A 19276-nucleotide genomic window follows, 5' to 3' on the forward strand; every position below is an offset into this window, starting at 1 on the left:
GTTCAAAAACACAACCAAAACTTTAGCAATAATGTTAATCGTCTTAACGTAAGAAAAATATCTTTATTTTTATTCAGTGTTAGAACTTAGAACCTCACCACTCTTCATCTCCCAGGGGGGCAAAATCTCATCATCATCTTTTGATCATTTTAAACCTTCCGACAATATATAATACAAAATATTGGAATCTATAATGTCTTAACATTTTTTCGCCATCTTTATCAGCAATGCAAGAGCTGAAATTCAGTGAAACCTGCTGATTTAAAAACTAAAGGGTTAAGTTAACTCTTAATTACGGATCTGTGATCTCGCCTTTTAGCTTACTAGCCGTGCCCCACGGTTTTACCTGGCAAAGCTTTGATTTAATAAACGAATTTGAATTTGAAAGCTTTCATCCCCTTCTTAAACACGCATTTTAAGTACAGTAACATAGTCGCTCTACCATCGCATTTATAATAATATAAGCATAGATCTTTCGAAACTACACAAAAAACAATATCTATACAAAAATATATCCTATATATTGTAAATAGATGAATTACAATCCTATGTATATCAATTACCTTACATATAGTTTCGATTGAAAATGTCACTTTAATTTTAGCGAAGCGTCTGTCAGCGCGCGCGCATTTGTCGCGTTAGGGCATGCGTGTTGGCACAATTGTTTCACTTTTCCTGATCCACGATATATTACTGGATCTTGACGGGTGTCTGGATATTGTGATTTATAGCTAGATTTTTTTGTAGCCGGTAATTAATATCTAGATACGGATACATTTAAAGTCTTTGGTAGAGTAATTGGCGTCAAATAGGATGATGTTTTTGGTTTTGGTAGATTGGGATCGTATGAAATAGCTCTACTTTGTAGGTATTTATATCAAACGAGCGAATGCTCTTTCTTATTTCCCCACTATGAAATTATTTCAGTGTAAACAGGCGTAGTGCGTTCGAAAAGATTCTATGAAATGTTCTAATACTGAACAACACTGAATACGTGTTTTCGTTTACACTAAAAGATCACGAAAGAATGCTCTTGCTCTAGCTCTATGTTCGTTTGATGTAAATGCAATGTAAAAAATATATTTCCAAAAAAAAATCAGAGTTTAACCCTTATGTTAATTTATCGATTAAAAAGTTTTCGTTCTTGACTGAATAAATAGCTTGATATATATTTTTGATACTTATCGAATACTGTAAATGTTGGTCATCACTAAGTCTCTGTTTCAGTAAAAAAATGAAATGAATCAAACCAATACCTATAAAATCAAACCAATTAATAAATAATTATACTCATTCATGAAAAAAATATTAAGAAATTTATTATAAGGACATGAAATATATTATTAATTTAGGTACCTACTTGATGTTTTCATAACCTAATTATAATCAATAAAGTTGTTTAAATACATCACTAAATTAAACATTATTATTAATGTGATAACATCACACTAAACACCATGAAACAATCTGTCATAAAATAATAATATCAAAAGCTCACATTGTCCCCAAGATTCGCAAAGCAATGAAGGTCACGTGGCCGATTCGCTCCAATTTCCATCTTCGCAATCATAAAAACATCGTCCGACCTCGCAGTTAACCCTAAAGGACCCTTTCTTACGTTTTTTGGAAGAAAAAATATACGCGCGTAATCTTCATCCTTCTGCCCAGCATTCGTCGCCGAGCCGCTGCAGCGAGCGCACGTGCATGTAACCCTCACCTCTTTCCGAACAGGAGCGCGGGAAAACTTGACATCTGTCAAATATTTGCCACCATTTTTCAATAGCGTTTCGCGGAAACGTTTATTTAAAATCCGCGCCGTGTTTATTATGATTCGTACAATAAACCGTGCATTGTTTTTAAATATAACATTGTCGGGATTGTATCGTGTTTAATGTTTAAAAAAGTAGGGCTGGGATAAGATTTTCGTTTGAAAACATTGTCGATTTCGCTGAGCGCGTTTTTACGAATGTTTTTGCGTGCGGCCGTGTGGTGGGGGAAGGGTGGGGCCACGGCTGACTCGTCCCTCTCCTATCGAGTATTTTGATTTAGTTTCCAACTCTTACGTGGATGTGGTAATTTTTTCAGTCGCGTCTGATATGCGCGCGCGGCTGTTGTTCCTCGCGATTCGAATTTAGAATCGCATTTCCCCGGTTTTCCCGCGCGTCTGACACAAACTTTTTTTTTACAGAACTGTGCATATTTTATTTTTTTTAATTGTGTGTTGGATGGTGTGTGAACATAAACTGTGACAATAAGTGACATTGTGTACAAACAACGTTCCTGATTGGATATTTTAAATAAGGTAATGAATCATTGTTTATTAATTAATTTAATAACAACTCATATTTTTTTAATTTAAAAAATGTGTACAATAACTGTAAAAACATGCAGTAGAGACTAGCTCATATAAATTTTTTTTACAATATTTTAACCATATTTCAATTATTGTTGATTAAACAATTATTATAACCCCCTTACAGGGTATTTATAAAAATAAAATAACCGCCAAAGTTTCAATTTTTAAGCTATCCGGGCTAGAATAATTTTCTTAATTTATGTTTATCAATTTGATTTTCATTGATTTATGTTAAAATTTAATTAAATATTTTGATATATTATAATAGAACAAATCAATATTTGTCCATATTTAGCCAAGTATATCGAAATTTAAAACATTTAAAGCATTTTTTGTAAGCTTTTAAAAAAGCTCATGAAAGCGCACTGTACCACGCTGAAATACCTAAATCCAATTTATTTGTACAATATATGTATAATATATTAATATTCATATGTTTATATAATATAACAATATATAAATTATACTAATACATTTATTAAAGCTTAGAGTTAAGCTTAGAAAACTTTGTCAAGCTGAAAATAGATTCCGCTTTTAGTATTCACTAAGGTATTAACCCAAATAAGTATTATATTTATTAATATATTAATATCTCTTATATATAAAATTCTCGTGTCACAATGTTAGTCTGCATACTCCTCCGAAACGGGTGGACCGATTCTCATGAAATTTTCTGTGCATATCGGGTAAGTCTGAGAATCGGCCAACATCTATTTTTCATATGTACCACGGGCGAAGCCGGGGCGGACCGCTAGTTACTATTATATAAATACATACATGTTTACTATCCTGGGTAGTTTTTTTCAACAATGTAATAAGCGCGGTATCTATAAAAATTATAATTAACCCTTAGCTTTACCACTTTAAATCATTTAAATACTAAATTAGTTATTTTCATTTAATACCATTATTTAATAATTAATAGTTATTTACTATTTAATCTCTAAGATATTAAGTTACAAGTTAAAGCACGATTGTCACTTACCGATAACTTCGCCCGTAAAGTTAAGTGAGATAATTACGCATTTACTCATTAACTTACTTACTCACAGCTACTTAATTCTATGATTAAGTTAATCTAAGTTATGGACAATTATTTTTTAAGTAACTAAGTATGAATATAATGATGTTATTGCTTAAAGTTTAAGTCAAATTGAAAAGTAAGATGGTCTTCATTTTAATATTTATTTATTTAAGTATTATTATTTATTTATTCATTTTAATATATATAGAAAAGCTCATAGAAATTGTCCGTAACAGCGATTAAAAAGATCTTAAATAGCTTTTTATTAATAACTAGCGGTCCGCCCCGGCTTCGCCCGTGGTACATATGAAAAATAGATGTTGGCCGATTCTCAGACTTACCCGATATGCACAGAAAATTTCATGAGAATCGGTCCACCCGTTTCGGAGGAGTATGCAGACTAACATTGTGACACGAGAATTTTATATATATAAGAAGATATACATAATAGAAATAAATGATAATGCAATTAATATTAAATAACAACAATATTATAAATAAAAATATGTTTATTAGCTCGTATATTGTAATTTAAAGGTGTTATATTATACTAATATTATAAATGCGAAAGTAACTCTGTCTGTCTGTCTGTTACGCTTTCCCGCTTAAACCTCTCAACCGATTTTGATGAAATTTGGCACAGATAATCTTTAGATCCTGAGAAAGAACATAGGCTACCTTTTATCAAAACACCACGCGGGCAAAGGCGCGGGCGGAAGCTAGTATACAATATTTTTTTCACATTTTAAATGGCGTGAAGAAATAAATATTGATCTTTCTTTTCTTTTTAAAAAATAAGTCGTAAATTAGACTTCTTTACATTTAATTTATTTGATTATATTTTGTTTGTTTACAGTTTACATTAAATTAAGACAATATTTAAAGAAATGAAGAATTCAAAACATTTTATCTCTGTAGCCGTTTTAAAATGGATTCATTACATTGTCTATGTCTTACTTGTATTTATATTGTATTTAGACACAACGAGTCCTATTTGAAGGTAAAATGATATTAATATCTTCACTTATATTAAGAAGAGTTTGTTTAAACGTGCTAATCTCAGAAACCGCGGGACCTATTTGAAAAATTATTTCACTGTTAGATTGTCCATTTATCGAGGAAGGCAAGATTATGATAATTATCATCACGCTTAGCTTAGTCTAAGAAAAGCGGGGCAATGCGGGTAAAACCGCGGGGCACAGCTAGTATATTATAAATTATAATTATAAACTCTACTTTATATTTCTGTCTTAGCGTGATGATATAATATAGCCTTATAATATATATATTATATATAGCCTTCCTCAATAAATGGGCTATATAACACAGAAATAATTTTACAAATCGGACCAGTAGTTCCCGAGATTAGCGCATTCAAACAAACTCTTCAGCTTTATAATATAAGTAGGTATAGATTTTAAGCAGGACCCCTAACTAAGTTAGTAAGTAACGTAACTTAGATCTGTCAGTTGATACGAAAGGTCGTAGGTCGAGTGGTTGAGATCACGCCATGGTACCGCGTTCGATTCTGACATTGCTAAATACTTTTAGTAGCTATTTTATATTGGGGGCATTGACTTTCTTTTTGGTAAAAAATCGTGTAAAAAATTGATGTAATTGGAGGTAATTTGGATTGGAGATTTCCACTGAGTTGATTCTTGTTTGATTATAAGAATTTATTATGCATAAAATTATAATCAATAGTTTTTATTTAATAGAGATTTTTTAAGTTTTTAATAGAACCAGCACTTACCGATATAGATAATAAATAGCAGCAATGTATATACCTAGCTACATGTTGATTAAATATAAGAATAATTGTTCTCACTGATAATAATTAAATGACTTTACCGCATGTCCAAGACCTTACCAGTAATATAATTATTAAATTTAATACACTACTACGATCACACTATTTTGATAAGGTACTTAAAGTTAAAATATTGTTTTTTATAATTTTAACCCACATTGTATGAAACGTAACAATTTGTTGCTTGGCGGTCCGTGAAGAGATACATACAGATACTAATATCATGTTTATAAACAAAATAAAAGTAGCCTAATAATTAGAACTTAATTTAATTATTTCTTTATTTAATACATTCTCTACGTTATTGTTGTCAAATTATAAACGCAGACGTTACCAAACATGGGCATTTGTCAGATACAAATGTGCGCAATTATTTGAGAACGGCTGTATAAATCTTAATCAAATATAACAAATTGATAGGTTTTTAGGTTTTCTACAATAGTACATAAATTACTACCAAGCACAACACAAGCAAAACCATGGGCTGCACCTTATATTAAAGCCACAAGCCAGGATTTCGACCGGAACCTCCTTATCAAGATTATGACGTCACAACACAAAACAATCAAGAACGTGATCCTTATATAAATAAAGTCCAACAATGCCCTGGAAACTGGCAACACTGACATTAATTTTTTAATTGGCAAACTTAATATGGCAATATGCGCGGCGGTATTTAAAATAAACTTTAAAGGAAGATAATATTCAAATACCATCACGGTGCTAACTGGAAACGTACGTGTATCATAATATTTTATTCTTATTGTAATTCCACATGGCTTTCCAATAAAAAACACATTTCCTAATTTACTCGGACTCGTAAGTACGCGGTATCGGGAACAATAGCTTGACTCATGTCACGTGATTCATTCAAATACGCGAAGCGATTCCATTTTCAAATTAATTCGATTTTCATAAAGCGACGCAAAATTTGAAGTTCATTATCGCTGGTAAACTGTGGATCTATTTTCAAAAATTGTAGTCATTTTTAAAGAATTGTTTCTAAATTCAAACATTTTTTTTTTTGTAAACTGCCAATAAAAACTATAAAACCGTTTTGACCGGTTTCCATTACTCTAATAGGATGTAACAGAATGTTTTAATTTAATTGGAATTATGAAATTAAGAATTTGATTTATTGCCGTGTGACATTCATTGCAATAAAAAGAGCTGCCGATCGAATGATCTATGGTCGTATTTTAATGTATTTAATGAATTATTGTCTATGAACACTGTTTTTGGGCAAGTTATTTAATTTTCAACATTCCTAAGTTAAAGTTAAACTCAAATATTTATTGACTCAGCTAAATTTCCTTCAGAAGCGTTTTGGATCGTCTAAATACATAATTAAAATTTTATTACCAACCGTTTTTTGAAGAAAACTATGTATTGTTTTAAATAGATATTTATTCTTATTTAGTATCGTACATAGTAACTTGTATATACTATCTAATCTGTGATATCATTTATTTATTCAATTAGGCTTCTTCCAGAAGCACTTTCGAATCGTCATAACATATTTTTAACATTTACCACCGATTCGGAAAGCAGTATGGAGAAGAAAAGTAAATTAAGCAATTTAGTTTTATCTAATACAACAAATACTAGTTGGACGAGTGTCCATAACGGGTGACTTCCATACGTCAGTCACATCTCCTAGCGAGGCTTATTAATTGTTATTTACTATTGCAGATTTATTTATTCAACCGATGTCTTTATTTCGTATGCGGCTAATTATTTTTGATGGATACTTTTCATTGTTTGATAATTTAGATTGGTCATTATAATCTCGCTACGTAAGCGGTAATTATTTTTAAACTTGTTAATATAAATGTCTAGGTAAATTAATTTATGCCAGATCTTAATCGTTCAATGAATCAAAGTCATTCATTCACTAACCTTTATAAAATCTATATAAAATGAAGCATTCGCTCTTCGATTCGAAATTTAAAAATTTACCGATTGTCTATTGCCTAACAAAGTTTTTATTTGAAACGAGGTCGAAAAATAAAACTGTCAAACTCGTTCCACATTTGAACTTATTGAAAAATCGCTTTTGCGCTTTTATTTGTAAACAGAACGACCTTGGTTCGTAATTAAAAAGTAGTAATTGTACCTAATATTTAAAGGTCGAGACGTAATCAAATGTTCTTATCCGAAATCATTTGATACTTTATATTGCCGAATCAGGAAATTGGTAAAAAGCAAATTTAATTAACGCATATAATGTTAACGGTTCAATGCTTCCTGTTGTTTGTAAAGTTGATCAGGTACAACCCCTTGCGGCGCTCTTTTTGATAAGTTTCTAGTTTTTTACATAAAATTATCGGTTAAAAGATATATCTACCTAGGTACCATTTCACTAAAAATTCGTTATTAGTAAGAACATAATATAGGTACGTATTCATTAAAGACGTTCGATTTGAACGGAATGTAAAAAATAAAACATGGGAATAAACAATCTTACAAAGAGTAATAAAATTATAATAAGCCCGACACATTAATCTCATATTTGAACCGTCCGGTCCGCCATCTTTGAAGACAATGAGCGTTATTGTCTCTGTTTAATTCCATTTTTGAAAAAATAATCCATTTCACATTTCATCTGTTGCCTCATTGATACTTAGACTACAGTTAAAATTGAACTTTATTTCAACAGCTTAATGTGCAATTTCCTTTGTGTTAATGTATAAGCTGGTTATATTTAATGTATAAAGAAAATTGTGTCTTATTGTCGGATGAAAAAAGATTGCTTTAACATTGTTGTAAAGTGCAGTGATGAGTGCGATAGATATAATATACGAGGGAGATGTCATCATAATTGTATAGCGTCAGAATAATGTTACAATAATTATGAATGAACCAACGTTTAATATTTATTGCAAGTTATTGGAAGTCGTCACTATTGCGTTTTTTCTTAAAATGTTGCATCGAAGGTTTATAGAAATTCTTCATTAATTAAGCAAACAAAAGCATTAATGCGTTTAATATTATCAGTCAATAAGTACCTATCTCATTTTAAGAGACAAGTTTAATATTAAACTGAAAATTTACTTATCTATCTATTTAAAAACGTTACACACCCATCCAATTAACAACCACTACCAGCAACGCTTACCCAGATCACCATTCACTTACCAAATAGGCAACGTACCGTGGGACACATAATGACGTGTCAAGACTTCCACAAAGCTGAATAAATGTTCATTTAAATAGAGCGATCCCTCAATTGGGGTTAATTCCCGTGTTTAAGGAATATGGAGTTTAATTATGACTGTTATTTCGTAGAATGTTGATCTTGTAACTAGAAAAATCTTATGAAGATTAGTTTTGCGAACGATTAAATTGTAGTTATTACATTGAATATGAGACATCAAATTCTGTTAACGTGGATTAAATATTATTTGTTATTTATATAAGCAAACTTTTATAAAAGCAAGCAAACTTTTTAAGCACTGCAATGTGTTACCAATTTTTGAAAAAGTAGAAGTACATCTCTTAAAAGAACAACTTTTTAATAAAACATTTACTGAAAAAGTTACATCTCACAACCTTGGCACACGAAAAGTAACACAAAATAAATTATGTACTATCAGAGCCAATAACCGCTATGGCGAAAGAAGATGCTCATACATAATTCCACGTTTAATCAACAAATTAGATAATAACATTAAAAATAAAATAAACTGTAAAAATGTTAACCGTCAATTAAAATCATACTATATATCACGTTTATAAAGACTCGGCCAGCACAGTAGGTGATCGCAAATAATTTTTTCCACAAGTACCCTATTGTACGTCATATTTTTCTGTTGTATAATTTACTTGCCATCTTAATGTATTTTTCAATGTAATTTCATAATGTTAATGTTATTTTCAAATGTAATGCAGCAAAATTTATATTTATCTGTCTAGTATTTGTTTGGCGTCTAGAATGCATGTGCACCACGATCAAATCGTGTCGATTTATGTGGTGTTTCTTCTGTATGCTTAATGTATGTTTATTTTTCTATCAATAAATGGTTTAAAAAAAAAAAAAAAAATATGATTGTTTAGACTAATAGATTACTGTATAGAATAAAGTCGCTTCCTCATGTCTGTATGACCCTAAGTATCTTTAAAAATTAAAACTACGTAACGAATGCGGTTCTTTTAATAAATAGAGTGATTCGAGGAAGGATAGAATATTATTTATTTATTTTATTACTATAAAGCGAGTAACGCCGCGGTCGGAAAGCTAGTCATATATGTATCAAGGTAATGTACATTTAGCAAAGTCAACAAAAGTATAATTATTAAAACGTTTTAAATTTAAGCAATCAAATTCTGTTATCTAACATAATAATCTAAAGCATTCTAAAGTTCCCAACGTTTCGTATAAGCGAATAATAAACGTATTTGTAAAACACTACAGTACAAAAGGCTAATTAACGGATTGCGTAACAAGTAATAAAAATGAACGATTGAATGAAAGAACGAAACTTCACTCAATATGTAAATGACTCTATCGGGTTTGGACAATCGGGCTTAACTTTTATTTTTGTTTATTGCTCTAGTTTGAATTGATTTATATGTATTTATCTCTCTCGCCATAATTGTTATATTGTGTATTATGTTATTTAAATTCTTGGCAAATCAAGCTGTTTGATCTAAATAGTAACAACATATATGAAAACAAACAATACTGTATTGAAAAATCACAAGCGCATTAGTCGTATAAATTCCATTCCCTTTTCGTCAGTTCTCTGCCATTAAACAAATTGCATGTACTTACTATACATAAAACCAATTACTTACCAGGTCGATATTTAATTACGCCACTTTCAAATAGATCCGGAAACAAGAAATTCTAACATAAAGAGCACGTCGCTACTTACATCACACGAATCGTGATCCAATGTAAAGAACATATTCAGATGTAATGACCAATCTCCGGACGAACATACAAAAAAACTAACGATCATTCGAGGTATTAATGCATCAGTTAAACCGTCAGACGAATGCGCTTGCGCATCCTTACGTACGTATAAATAAGAACAACACGTTCCGTTTCCGAACGAGCCGTCGAACGTTTACTCCGATTTCAAATTTGAAAACAGAAACGAAATCGGAGTCCAGTTTTTAAATTTCGAATTTGACACACCGACGGAAATTGAATAAATTCCTTTTTTACGTTATTGTACCTACGGGATCGCATTATTCATCTTTCGTTTCTGATTTATTGCGTATCCGTTTAGAGTTTGACGTTTACAAATGAATAAGTTTAAAACGATTACAATAATTATAATTAATTTCTGATATTTATCTGCAATCATTCGCTATTGACTGAAAATTAAATTTGGACAAACACGGCCGTGACATGCAATACATTCTTTATACATTTTTAATTAAGTCTAAAACACGTAGCCCGTACCACACACTCGGGGTCAACATTCTTAGATCAAGCAGAGACCAGTGGAGCCTGAGCCGCGGGTTACAGCAGCGCCCTCCTGTGGGTGGACACTAATACATTGGTCGCTCTCAACACGCAGCGTGGTCACCCATCAATCAATGGGATCATATCTCCGCCGAAACGAAACTAGCCAACCGACATTATGATTTTATAAGTTTGAGTAATATTTTATTCAAATCTACGCTCGATTGAATGTTTTATTTACGCTTTTATGATCTCCACGTGAAATAATAAATATTCTTTATTGAACTACGCTACAGATTAAAAGGTATTATTGACTTTTTTAAGAACTGTCTAAAGTTTGATGTTTTCCAGCCGCCCGCGCGTCATAATCTGTCTCGGACTCTCGGCGTTCGATATTTGAATACAGTCAAATTCAGAACGGGCGCGTAACGTGAACTTAGTGCGTTTCGTTTTTCAATCGCTTCACTAATATTTTGAATTTGGAGCGACCGCGACGTCGAGATAGCGTTTTGTTCTTTTTGATGGTATTCGAAAAATTGAACTTTCAAAATTCGAAACTCGTTCTTAATTTGAACGATTCGTTCGTCAAATGAATGTGACTTTCGTTACCATAGATGTTGAATGAGGTTGGTTATGAATAATCTAATGTTCGTAAAAGAATGCGAGTGAGGGCCACCCCGAGTTATTGCTGGGACGTGTCGCTGGCGCGTGCCGCTGGCCCTGGCCAGTGGGTACACACAGACACAATACACCGGGTTACGTAAGTAAACGCGTTTAGAATTCACTGATACGCGATTTCTCTATCACCTTTCGTAGTGACATTACAATGGTCCCAAATTTATGGATAGTAAAAATTGTCTAGACAAGTTGAATTTAATAAAACTCGGTATTCGGGTATTCTTAATTGTTATTCTGGTTTGATTCGCTTTGTTAAACGACTCATAACTTTTATGTCAGACGGCCGATTGTACATTTTTTTTAAGCGAACAATTTTGTATATCATTATTTTATTTCAAGAAAAATATACCTAAATGTGAATTTGAAATGGACGCAAGTAGATCTACGGGACGCTATAAGTACGCGTTAACAGAATCAAATTTGTGATTATTTACACGCACTCTAAAGGCGTCTTCACAATTACAGCTTTTATCTGCTATGACATTCATAAAAGCTTCCAATGATGCAATGTGGTGACACTTTTACTGCCTTGTTAATTCAAGGAAAATACTTATTAACAAAGTAATAACTAAACATCCAAGCAAAAATTTACTATATGGACGAGATTATTCTACGTATTATTTGTTGTTCTACAAGTTCAGCGTAAAAAAACGCGGCGTGTAAACGCCCGCAGTGTGGCTTTACTAAGAGGTCACATCTCAAGACAATGCTCAATGAAGGCTCTGTGGGGGGAGGGAGGGTAATTATTCCCCGCTTCAGACACGCCCGCCATTGTGAAATATTCGATGGCATTTATAGTGAAATTGAATATTTTATGAATAAATCGCTTCAAAGAACTTTATTTATACATTTTTTTTTATTTTGAGTCTCTTTGGTATAGTGGTTAGATCGTGTGCAAGCGAGAGGTAACTAGGTAGCTATTAGATGTCATTTGTGTAAAGAAATGTAACATTTTTATAAATAAATAACTACAAAAATCTGTTAAAAAATGTTACAAACATCCAGTTTTTGAATCCACGAATAATTTTACAATATCACAAATCAAACTATTCTTTACTAGCTTTCCGCCTGCGGCTTCGCCCGCGTTTTCAAAAAAAACCCGCATAGTTCCCGTTCCCGTGGGATTTCCGGGATAAAACCTAGCCTATGTCACTCAGAAATGATGTAGCTTTCCAACAGTGAAAGAATTTTTCAAATCTGCCAAGTAGTTTCGGAGCCTATTCAATTCATACAAACAAACCAACAAACAAAAAATCAAACCTTTCCTCTTTATAATATTTGTATAGACTACACCTAAGTAGGTTACAGTAAATCCAATATTATGTCAGTTCAATAAACGTTTGTAAAACTAAAAATCTATTTTTAAGAAATGCTTTTGCTTTCGGGTTAATGCAAAAATTTCATATTCTGTATTATGGCCGCTTTGATTGATTTTATGATCCGCGTCGATGTTACCAAATGGATTTTTGTTGCTATCAAAATATATTGATATCGTTAGATGTTAATATATTTATTTAGTAGTTTTTTGAGGTAAAGTTTTTGATTAGAGTGGAGTTTATAAAAAATATGCGTTAGTATGTTGAATCGTTAATTTTCAAGTCTGTACAGTGTACATGGGTCATTGATATTTTAATTATGTTTTTTTTTAAACGTAATTTAGGTACTTAGGGTACCTAAAAGAAAAAGTTTAATAGACATTTTTGCAGCCTTTTTCGTAATTATATACATTCACAATAACGTAAGTACTAAAAACACGACTATAAAACAAATATAATTTACGGTCTATTATTATCTAGATATATATAATAATATGATATTTATACAGATAAAATTTGTTATTCAAGTTCTCATACTCCAATATCATTATAAATTATTACGCAATAAAGTGAAGTATAAACAGACAGACATAATTGTTTATATCTATATCATCAATACGATCTCATAAAACTTAAGAAAATAAATAAAAATATATTGGTCGAGCGATGCGCCTGTTTCCTATCAACATCTGGATGTACATACAAGGCTTGCCCTGTGGTTGTGTGTGTATGATTTATTTATATTGTAGTTAGGAATTTTGTTTGTGTTTTAGTACACTTTACTTTCAAAATACGATCGATGTTTCAATTACATATTTGGTTTCTTTCCGTTTTGATCTTTTACATTTTTCTGTCTCTTCACGAATTTCTACAAAAAATAAAAATAAAACAGAATCACCCTAAAATCCAATTTCATCAAAATATTTTATTATGAAACATCGAAATATGACTACAATGTCAACAATTACAATTTACAAACAACGAAGTCCGAATCGGGCCGGTTCCGAAATTCGGAATTTATTCGTTTTTAGCGCCATTCCATTGCCAAATTAAAAATGTAAGAATCCCAGCTCGCGAATGGTATTTATATTTTATTTCATTTCATTAAAATCCGCCATCTTTTGTTACCCCGCGGCAGTTTCGATTGGAATTCATATTTTTCTGTGTTTTGTTTAGCTTTGCGTTCGTATTGTTTTATTGTTTGTCGGCTAAACGCTCCGGCCCGCGTTCCAAAACGTGTATTAATTATTTTCTTATTTTTGATGAATGCGCCGCAAAAGGTTCCTTCGAGCTTCGTTCAAATGTTTTATTGCTTTCAGATTATGACTTTACGCAAATTCTTTTAATTACCTAATATAATGCTATAAATTCGTTGGATTTGATTACGTATTTTTTACTTGTAACTATAAAATAAATTATTATACTTAAAAGAAAGCTGTTTGATTAGATAAATATAGAATAAAACAGCCATAAAACATATGACACGCATCTATCAATCCTAGAACATAATTCGATACACTTAAAAAACAGTTATTCCAAAACCGTTTCGCCTGTCAGGATTAGTTAACTTTCATACTTATAGTATTATATGGAACGTTGACTCGTAGATACGTATCGTTTACCGAAAATAATACCGGTAATCTGTACGTAGTTGCGCAAGCGGCTTCCCTATATTCGTTACTCATCAATCTCAAATAGACGCTTTGTTCCCGTGACATTTGCATCAAATACGAACTGTGTTTGAGTAATTAATAATTATTGATAAATAAAATGGTAGCAAACATTCCAATTTCGAATGTCTGATACTTTTTTTTTATTAGAATCGAAGTGGCCAGTTATAAAAATCTAAATAGATTCGAAACATAAATTTCAAATACGCATCGAGATCTTTTCCGCAAATGTAATGCAATAATTTATTCCAAATTTAAATTCGTATTTTGAATTTGGAATAGAACACATTCCTAATTGTTTGTGTCGCTTTGGCATTTTGGCATACGCTCTAGTGCTATTGGCTGTTACGTTTTCGTATTTCGAACGTCGCTTTGTATACGAATTTAGAAAAGGCGTTCATTTGCTTTCTTTCTGTCGTTGCACGTCATTGTGTGCTAATGTAATTGTCGCGTGTGATCCGAGGTGTTCGACTGGATCAACCTAAACTCTTACGAAATATTGTATTACAAATTGACACAGAATAAAAAATGTTCATATAGTTAACAGATACGTTTTACTGAATGACATTCTGTATTTTATGTATATTTAAAATATGTTTAATAAATGAACGTATATTTAGAGTTTAGACTCTTTATAAATAGTTGTATACAATTTATAGATAGCCTTTTATAGAAAAAAATTGTTTTCAAAACGAGAAACCGATAAAATGATAATATTACATATCGATAAAAATGAACAAGTCCGGTAGCGTCATTCCATCACAATTAGATATAAATATCTGGATTGCGATAATAAATAACTTGTTTCCAGCTGGAGTGGTTACTGGAATAATGTAAAGTTGCCATAAATATGAACATGGAATTATGAATTGTTCGAGCATCGCATCGCGTGTAGCGTAAGAGCTGAGCTTTTGTATGTAATTCTCTACTATAAATATTATTTAGACTAATACTATATTCTATGGAAGAGGTATATAAAATGGTTAAGTTAATAAAGACATTAGATTTAAAGCCTAATTGTGACTTATAAAACTTTAATAAATTATCTCATCAATTTTAATCATGTTTTATAAATTTTACTTTGCTTTTCGTCAACTAACACAGATGTTTTATTAAATATCCTATAAATAAATTGTCAGCAGCTCTTAGACTATATTACATTGAAGACGATGCTGAAAGTATTGACCTCAGCATTTGTTTTATTTCTTTAATTTATTATTGCTATCGAGTATTGCGTGTGTTTGAAATGGAATATCTTTCGTTTCTTCGAAAATCAGGAAGGTTTTATATCAAATGTTCAAAATATATTTACTTAAAGTGTTTTACTCATATAAATTAGTTAATAAATATAGTTGAAAAGCGCCTCTACAAAGAAGTCTATTTGTTTTAGTTTGAGTTACACAGTACAAACTATATAAATTTAAAATACCTTCAAATTACAAAAAAAAAACTTTTAACGAAAAGCTCTAAAGTTCTTGAAATTAGAAAATATAATAAGTTCGCCAAATCGAACCCACTACCCGGCAAATTAAATTTATAATATAACATCTTAGATGCATTGCAATATGCAATATCGCAAGTAAACAAAATCCCGTTTCCCCGAGCCTGCCAAGTAAAACTGCCAAAAACTATATAACTGGGGATTTGTCTGTCCGTACTGATATATTGAGAATAACAGTTTTATTAAATTGTGTTATATCATTTTTCATTTACGAGACACTGGTTCCATAACTTTGTATACTATCTTCTTAGAACATATACCTATGTTCTAAGATAAACCATAGATTTTTTTATTAAACTAAACTTTAAAGGATTTAGATTGAAATGAATTCAATGGTAGATAAACTAAGTTTAAGTTTGAAGACTATATTTTGTTTTCCAATGTTGAGACGCAGAAGAGAATATGATAAAGCACATAGACCATTTTACACAATATTGCTTGATTTTGATGAGCTTAATCAATCATGTTTTTTTTTTGAGGTTTTACGAGATGTTTAAACTTTCTCTAAACTTTTAATTACTTTAATATCTCGTACAAGTCACTTCGCTTCATTGGAACTTTGTGTTCTAAATTCTAATCCGAACCCAGATTATTTCACACCAGACTCTTAAATGCTATCACCATATTTTTTATCTTTTATATCAGGCCAAGTTATTAAAGGTAACTAGTGTGACATTATATCAGAAATGTCACACTAGACGCAAAACAGACATTTTAAATTTATCTGCTCTCATATCCAAACAATTATTTATTTCCACATAACGATCGCCGAGACAGATTTACTGTGACGTAGTATTGTGACTAATGTTCCCACTTTGTATATTTAGCTAATCACTTTTGTTCTAATTACAAACCTATAATTTATTCCATTTTCAAATTCGATTTTCAATCCAAATTCTACATTTCTAAATTCAAATCTATCCACATTTGTTTTGTTTACGTATTCGTCAATCCGTTTGAAAATTGATTCCAATTACAAATCTCATAAATTAACATGTTCGGTCGAACAACTCAATCGTATCAAAGTTTTGAATTTCGAACGCGGGCATGTCACTCGTTTAAAGAAATGTGTCAAATTGAAAATTTATATTTCGAACAAAATATTTAAATTTATCGCCTGTCAATGAAGTCAGCCGAACAGAACGATCGAATAATGCCGTTCTAGAATTAAATCTATCTAAATTGTTGTGCGCCGCTCGAAATAGGGCGCGTTTGCAGCAATTATTTTAGCTCTGTCTTTCTGAAAATTGGCAGCCGTGTGAGATCTTTTGCGAACGGTATTCGGTTGGGAAACCGTTGTGAAACTGACCAGTTCTTGAAGAACCACGATGCGCCCTCCGCCTCGTACTGCTTAGACCGAACAGACAAGATGGATATATCAACTTACACTGGTCACACTTTATAAATAAGTGTTGTGCGAATAATAGGTAAGCGGTGCATTTATTATTTAATATACTTTTGTCACGAGCAGAATTTGTTCTATCGTCTCCACATCAAAGCGGATTATTTACGTTTATACTATAAATCAATTGAGTATTAGGCACTTGCTTAAATCATTCAGCGAGCCAAAATACTAATCTTTGTTTGACGTGATGCAGTACGGACGGAAAGATCAGTTTGGCGATTAACAAATTCCGCAACACATCGAGAAACAATAGGTACCTACCTAGTTCAAGAAATAAACATTCTAAAAGCGTAAATGCCGGCTATTAATTCTGCTACAATTTAATACCATAAAGAGAAATCGAAGAGAAAAAAGCCGACCAACGCCGTCGCGAGCTGAAAATTTACATTTGTAATCAGAGACATTAATGTCTACAATAAACTGCATTGACATGCATACGAGCGGAACGGCGCTACGGCGCGAGAGCGAGATAGCATCACGTATCGCAGCTACGTCGCACGCAATTGCATACTTGATTATACAAAAGGCGTATTTTTATGTTAAACGTTACGTGAAAATGGACTGTAGAATGAGTGGATAGAAGTTAAAATCGGAGATTAGTTGAATATCGTTGTATCGTTTTTGTCGAAGTGTGATATCGGCGCGTGCGCACAAGTGAGAGGGACGTATTGGCGGGAGCGGGAGAGGCGTATTGTCTGCTCTACAATGCAATAGTGCGTTATTTTATGCGTTTGCGAAAAATGCAATTTATAGATTCGCTTTCCGCGTAGTCTATTAAAGATTGCGCTCGCGCAGTTGTGTGCTTCGCTTTTCTTACTGATGATACACGGATGATTATTTATTGATCCTCTCTCGTCCATTGCTTTTATTGTGGAATGAATTATAAAAAACAATTTTTGTTCATTTTCTTTCCGCTTATTTATTACGAGCTTGGAGAGCTTTTTATCGCGGTTTGGTTTATAACAAAGATAACTTTCTTGTTATATTTTTCATTTCTTTTTATGACAATGTTGCGGGTTCCTTCAAGCTGCGTATTATTGAGCAAATAAAATAAATGCCTTATGTGTTCTTTATTAACTTGAAGTCTGAACATTCCGAGCATATACCTATACATTCTAAGCATGGCAAGCTGACAAACATTCTCAAGTTTTTGTGGGACTTATGAAAAATTGCTATACGTATTCAATTTCAAATTCATATAATGCTCTAATTTACAATTATTGATCTATGAAAAATTGTATCAATATGACAAAGAAACAAGAGCGGCAGGTGCGCATTCCGCCAGAACACGATTAATATGGGATGCGCGCGCGCAGGTTAATTAATATTATACACTATTCTCAGTGCGAAATATTGTTGTTATTTATGCGTCTGGCCATTATTTAGGCGACACGCATCGCGCTTATCCTGGAACCGTTTTCCAGGATTAAATAAGATGAATTAATTATTTATTAGTCGACGAAAGCATATTTGCTCGTCTGGTTATTCTCGTATTTTGTTTCATCTAGAACAAAGTATCTATCTATTTTATGTCATTCTTTGTCAAGCCTCAACTTTGTAACTAAAGTAACTTGAAATTCATAAATTTTCAGTTTATATTATAATTTATAACTAGCTGCGCTCCGCGGTTTCACCCGCGTGGCTCCGCTTCTGTTGGTCTTAGCGTGATGATAATATATTATAGTCTTAGCTTTCCTCGATAAATGGGTATATATCTAACACCGAAATAATTTTTCAAATCGCACCAGCAGTTCCCGAGATTAGCGCGTTCAAACAAACAAACAAACTCTTCAGCTTTATAATATGTATTAGTATAATATATAGTATGTATTGCAAATACGTAATGATTCATGACATAACAGCGTGACAAAAAGCGCGTAACGTCGTGTAACAGTCCCGTTGTTATGCCGCAAATAGCAGACATGTCGCGTCTGCGGCGGCTACCCCGAAACGTCATAAATTGATAAATACGATCACTTACCACCTATTTGTCGACATTCGAAATTAGAACGAGTTTTCGAAATTAGAATTTCGAATTCGATTGTTGAAGTCGCGTTCGAAATTGGAATAATACATTTTTTCGAAAATTGATTAAATTTG

General features: G+C 32.0%; 1 protein-coding gene across 1 annotated transcript in view; it reads left to right on the forward strand.

Annotated features, from left to right (window-relative positions):
- Positions 1–2068: 2068 nt before the first annotated feature.
- Positions 2069–19276, forward strand: part of LOC149898036 (zinc finger protein castor homolog 1-like) — a 94334-nt gene continuing 77126 nt past the window's right edge. Inside the window, exon 1 of the mRNA XM_090115830.1 lies at positions 2069–2302. The gene's annotated coding sequence lies outside the window, so the exon portion shown is untranslated. The remainder of the gene's footprint in view (positions 2303–19276) is intronic.

Source organism: Colias eurytheme, chromosome 24 (assembly GCF_061535395.1).
Source record: "Colias eurytheme isolate Ceu_HAF_F1 chromosome 24, ilColEury1 Martin Lab GWU primary, whole genome shotgun sequence".
Lineage (NCBI taxonomy): Eukaryota > Metazoa > Arthropoda > Insecta > Lepidoptera > Pieridae > Colias > Colias eurytheme.